At 35.8% G+C, this 6,334-nt stretch overlaps 1 non-coding gene across 1 annotated transcript; it reads right to left on the bottom strand.

Moving 5' to 3' along the window:
- Positions 1-4,873: 4,873 nt before the first annotated feature.
- Positions 4,874-4,945, bottom strand: TRNAE-UUC (transfer RNA glutamic acid (anticodon UUC)). The gene has a single exon. It is a non-coding gene; the product is annotated as a tRNA-Glu (tRNA).
- Positions 4,946-6,334: the final 1,389 nt, after the last annotated feature.

Genomic DNA, 6,334 nt, shown 5'->3' with positions numbered 1-6,334 from the left:
AAATGGATGATCTACAACTTCTCTGGAGTGAATTGGAAAATAAATATTGTATTTTACAATGATACTTCAGTAGAACAAAGAAATAAAAAATCAGAAAATTAAGAATGATAAAATACATACATACTGTTTCCCCAGGTTCAAGAACATTTGCAATCCGCCTCTTCATGACGGCAATATCTTTAGAAGAAAGGTCAGGCATGCCCTCATCCACATCATTAGTTGGTACAGATTTTAATGCAGAATATTTTGGATCAAATTCAATATTATCAAGCCATGCATCCTGCAAGGATCCCTAATTTATTAACAGAATTCAAATGAAATATCACAAATAAAGAAAGAAAACAACATAAATCCCTCACCTTAATCTCATTCTCTCTTACATATTCAACAAAATTGGCTGCTGCATGAAAATAACCTTCTTCCCTTTCTTTATCTAGGTTGAAAGGCTCAATTTGAATCCCGTCATCGACAAAATTCTCGCTATCCTGCCACAAGATATCACACATCACTGCCTGCCTATCTTTTACGTATCCAGTAACAGCTCATACATAACCAAAATCATCCACAAACAACATCATGCACGTATTCAACATTCATTCCACTGAAATAAAAAAAAACTAACCTTGAGTGAACACGAGGTGTGGCGGTTGGAACAGAGACGATTTCCTACGGTGTGGGTGGGACTGACAACCCGGAAAACCCCTCTTTTGGTCCACCGAACAACCCACACTCCGGCGACACTCCGGCGAAGCTCCCGCGGCACTACGGGACAGGGACAGAACCACCTGGGACGAAGCGACACCTTCAACGCCTCCCTAGGTCGCTGGGCCGGAACGGAGGAAACACGATGTCGTGTTCGCGTCGAGCGCTCGATGTCGGAGCTGCGGCGCCGTCAAACGGAACGGGCTGGAGGCGTTCGATCTCTTCGAGACGGCCTTCAACAGTGAACGGCGGCACTCCGGCAAGGACTCGGTCTCTCTCTCGCTCGCTCGTCAACCCTTTCTCCAACTCTCTCGTCTCTCTGTCTAGGTCACGTTTGAGCGTCTCCAATGTTCGCGCCGCTTCTCTCTCTACGAATATCATTTCAAATTTGGAACGCACACCCTAAGCTGCCCGTGCCCGTCCCTCGCCACGTCACACTTGCAGCAGGTTTTCTCAGAATGCAGCAGTTTTTTCTCTTTAAAACGTGGACTGCTCGAACGCTGACACGTGTGCCATGTTCAAATGTTGTCAAATTTGGTTGTTCGAGTATCATTTTCCTTAAATCATACCGAATCTTTTTTCCTTTTTTATAATACCTTCATATATATATATATATATATATATATATATGTATGTGTGTGTGTACATAGTATATACCGATTGTGAGTATTAACTTTTGTCAGGTAACCTATGTGACTACTTTTTGTAAAAAATTTCCAATTGACTATATTTTATTTTTCATTTATAAGATTTAAAGTTGAAATGTTGTTCAAGGGGATTTAGTTTAAAATTGCTCAAATTATTGACGTCTTGGTTGACGAATTTAACTATGAGAATGTTTTCTTTAAGACAAAATTGACTTAAATAATTTCATAAAACTGGTTCAACCAAAATATTTTAGAATACTATTGATGTAAATCATTTCATAAGATAGAACTGATTCAGTTGAAATATTTACTAAGCGGTGAATTTGGTTCTTTGAAAACATTAAGCTTTATATAAGTATTACATAATGTAACATCCCAAAAATACAGTAATAAAACCATATAATAGAATTAATTACAGTTAATAATAAACCAGTTCAGTTTTATACTAATCAAGCGTACGATCTTGGCCGAACGGCCTTACATAGAGTTTTCAAAAGTAAACTGTACAAGATTAAGGGGAAATATGACCGAACGGCTTACAAAAGTCAAAGTACCGATTGGTCAGATAACAAGAAAGGAAAGGAAGTGACCGAACGGTCACCTCATGCTAAACTACTAACTACTTAACCGAACGTCCTACTGTTCGGCCTTCACTTCAACTTCCACGAGGATCGCATCTTCCAAAATTTCTTCTCCCAGCGCATCCTCCAACAACGTGTCTGCTTCTGCTCACATCCACACGAATGATCATTGCAACGACAAGACGGACGTACAAGAACGAGACACGACAGGAAAACGCAGGGTAAACTTATGTAATTTAATTCAAGTAATAACGTACGTTTATCAAATTCAAACATATCAAGTACATTTCCACATATGATACAAACAAGGCCTACTACTAGACTGACTGTCCGGACTGTATGAATTCTGTGTAGCTACGACGTTCGTGCACTCGGGTGATGTAGTAACTGGAATTCTCATCAGCTGCCACCCGAGGTTAGTTCGTTCCGCCCAAAGTAACCCTAAGGACTAGGACCTCCTGCCGTTCCCACACATGACCTACCCTCCTCTACGTGAGGACGAGTACTCACGGAACATCAGGATGAACCGTCAGCTAAACATTTCCACATTCATACTTTACCAATTAAAATATTCATCCAAGAATCGTTCCTCCCCGGAACGCTCGTTCAAATCCACAATCTTACATTCATCTCATATACTCTTCATCCTTTATAACCTTTCACTTAGGTGTCATTTTCATCATCCTTTCTAAACACATAAAATACCGAACGTTCCGCCCTCTTCATAACGAGGACAAACGATAGAAACGAGACCGATAAAATCTCCCGTTCCAGAATAGAATAAGACCAAGAGAGTTACTTTTAGATTTGAGGATAATCCCGGGAAAAATATATAATATATAACGAACGTTATTTACAACGTGAATCAGTTAAATGAACTGACTCTCGTGAGTTCAAACCCATACTCCAACAATAATTCAAGTATAGAGGCTATAAGCCGGATCCAATGAACGTAGACACATCATAACATTAAATAACCATGGTTTAAAATAAATCATATACAGAAACCGGATGCCAGTCAGTGACCGAACGCGGTAAGGATATGCTACTGAAATTGGACGAACGCTATTTCATCAAGGTTGTTTATACAAGAAATGGGTACGAGCGCTTGGTATAAGACCGAGCACTACTCAGTATGAGCGCTAGGAGTAAGACCAAGCACTAATAAACTTCAAATAAAAGGTTTGGTAAATATATTAAGTTACTATTGAAGTGGTGTTTACGAACAACAATAATATACAATTACATATATATATATATATATATATATATATATATATATATATATATATATATATATATATATATATATTGGGTTTATCACATTGGACTTAGGCACAACTATGCTTGGCCGAACGCTCAAGCATAGTATTACCACACGAAGGCGCTCGTCCTACACTAGGGTTCTTTCCAAATGAAAGAATCCCGTTTCCACTAGGTTTACTAGGAAAACCGAACGGTCAATGACCGTTCAGTAACGAACGTACTTTATCATAGTGAAATCTCATATACCGAATCCATTTACTTTCAAACTCATTTTTCTTAACTTATAACTTCATAACTTCATAACTTTATAAAATTCACATCATAATCAACTTTCATACTTCACAAAATCCATATCATATAAGTTGTATATATTTCATACATTACAACCTAACTAAGCCATGTTTCATTTCATCTCATTAAATAAACGAACGTTCATTCAATCCAATCATATCAACTATCATGCATCAAAATCATTCAATCAACTAAACGAACGTTCAAATATTTCAACAGCATATCAATTAAATTAAATAAGCTTCCCTTACCTCTTAAGATAGCCGAACGTTCCCAAATACAGACTAGGGGTCTCCTTTTTAACAGAAGCCTTAACGTTCTACAGCACGTTCTAAGAGCTATAACCAACATAAAGACCAGAAAAATACTCAGAATGATAGGATTAACTCATGCAACCAGGAATCTGGGTTTGCATGTTACAGAAAACACACTAATGGAGGAAAGATGAACTTACCAGTTCAGAATCCTAAACTGATCGGTTCAAACGATCGTCCTCTACGCCGGAAGAGTAGAACTGGTGCCTGAACGGAGATTGGAATAGAGAATAGGTGAGTTTCGGTAGAGAAAATGAAGAACTTTCAGAGAGAAGAAGGAGAATTCAAAAGATCAGGATTTTGGAGAAGATGAGTGCATGCAGAGAGTGTGACGCGGTTTTCAGAGAAATCAGTTTTGTTTAAAACGAACGTCTGCTCGTCTGCTGACACCTGCATTCCACTATCTGATTTTCGAATCTTCGTTGATTGACACCTAACGTTCGTGCAGAAGGTTTGGGTGCGTTTTTAATGAGTCTGAGCAGGGGTTTTTGGGTGCATTTAACTAGGCATGACACATAAGCAATGATTAGATTGAATCGAATCTAAAAATAGTTTCATTTGACTAAATTGTTTATATAAAATGATTTAGTTAATTTTAAAAAAATACAAATATTGTAAAGTTTTCATTTTATTTTATTTTTCCATTTTGTTATATTTTCTTCATGCGATTGGACATAGACTAATTTTCTTGAAATTGTTACTAATCTGATAATTTTTTATATATGACGACTTCAATTAAAATTGAAAAGGTTAAAAAGCTGTATATACGAAAATAACTATATAATGCATTAACAATTAAGAAAAAATTGAAAGATGTTTAATATTTCGTCGTAAACGTTGAATAAAAGAGCAATAAAGAGTTCAAATTGTGACTTGTCATAAGGATAAAATGAAACATTTTTATGGTTAGGAGGAGTTTGGAATTTAATGGGAAAACTTTGAAGTTAGAGAATGAACCCTTTTTAGCTGGCTTGTTTCCATGATTGAGCATTCAACAGCTGGCTCCTTAGGGTAGGGGTTAACACGAAAAAATCAATATTTCATCTAATCAAACTAAACAATTAAAAGAAAATGCGTTTGCCGGGAGTCGAACCCGGGTCTATTGCTTGAAAGGCAATTATCCTAACCGTTGGACTACAAACGCTTGTGATGATAATTTTGTAAATGTTTATATACTTTACTTACTATTTAGGGAGGTCAAGAAGGAAGATGCTAATTGGTGTGATTTGGTCAAATGACGTGTTGATCTGTGTGAAAGTACCACAAATTTATTGGGTCTGAGCGGGAGTCAAACTTCAACATACTAATATAAATTACAACTTTATCTCTGTATATTTTATGTGTTAGAAAAAGATAAAATATAGTAATTGGTAAATTACAATTTTACTTGTTCTTTAATTTTTATCCGTTATTTTTTTTTAATTTTTCTCTTTCCATTTAAAAAATTAGCAATTTTTTCTTATAATCAAATTTTCAAATGTTTTTTTATGATTAATTAATTAAACAATTTTGTGGTACCTTAAATGGGATTAACGGATATACAAGTCAATTGAAAAAAAAAACTAGATAAAACATGTGAACAAAATAAAAAAAATATATCAAAATACATATTTTCTCAAATATGAGAATTAAATCCTGTAATATAAAATAATCAAGATTGAAAACTACGAATTAAATGAATATTAAAATTTTAATTTAGTCATAATTATATATAAAATATGATTATTGTTTTAAAAAAAGTTAAATTTTAATTTAAAATTAACAAAAATAGTTTCTTCCCCTAAACTTACGTATGATTGAGATTATTCTATCCAATAAATCCAATGCCAATCTCTTAACATTTTTAAAGTAACATAATATACTCTTATCTTCGTAAGGGTGACTGGACTTATTTAGTGTTTTTTAATAAAAAATAAATAATGTAATGCATATTTAATTTATTAAATTCATTTGTCAGAACTCATTTAAAACGTACCCAATAACCCCTTTGAGCGGACGTCAGGTGTCCCTCTGAGCGAACGTCAGGTGTCAAGCAAAGGAAGTCTGAGATTCAGAAAGTGGAAGACAGGTGTATGCTACATATTGGACGACTGTTTTGACGGTAGGAGTAAAACTCTAAGTTTTCAGAACTTCACTTCACTTCTGCATGCACCCTTCTTCCCCAAAGCTCTGAACTTACATTTTCTCCTCCTTCTCTCTAAGATTTCTTCATCCTCTCTCTACAAAATTTTACTCTTTTCTTCCTCCGATCATCAAACAAACCACACTTGAGTACTCCCGGTGTCGAGGACGTTCGTTTGAACCGATCAGTTTCGGATTCTGGACTGGTACGTTCATCTCTCCCTCAGCCATGTGTTTTCTGTCGCATGCAAACTCAGATTTTTGGTTGCATGAGTTGATCCTCTCATTCTGAGTATTTCTGGTCTTATGTTGATATAGTTTCTTAAAGAGTGACTGTAGAACGCTAAGGCCTCTGTTAGAGGAGAATCCTATTTCTGCATTGTTGAACGTTTGGTCACACTAAAGGTAAGGG

This window comes from Vigna angularis, chromosome 9 (genome assembly GCF_016808095.1).
Source record: "Vigna angularis cultivar LongXiaoDou No.4 chromosome 9, ASM1680809v1, whole genome shotgun sequence".
NCBI classification, from domain to species: Eukaryota; Viridiplantae; Streptophyta; class Magnoliopsida; order Fabales; family Fabaceae; genus Vigna; species Vigna angularis.
This window is presented reverse-complemented; position numbering and strand designations above follow the sequence as displayed.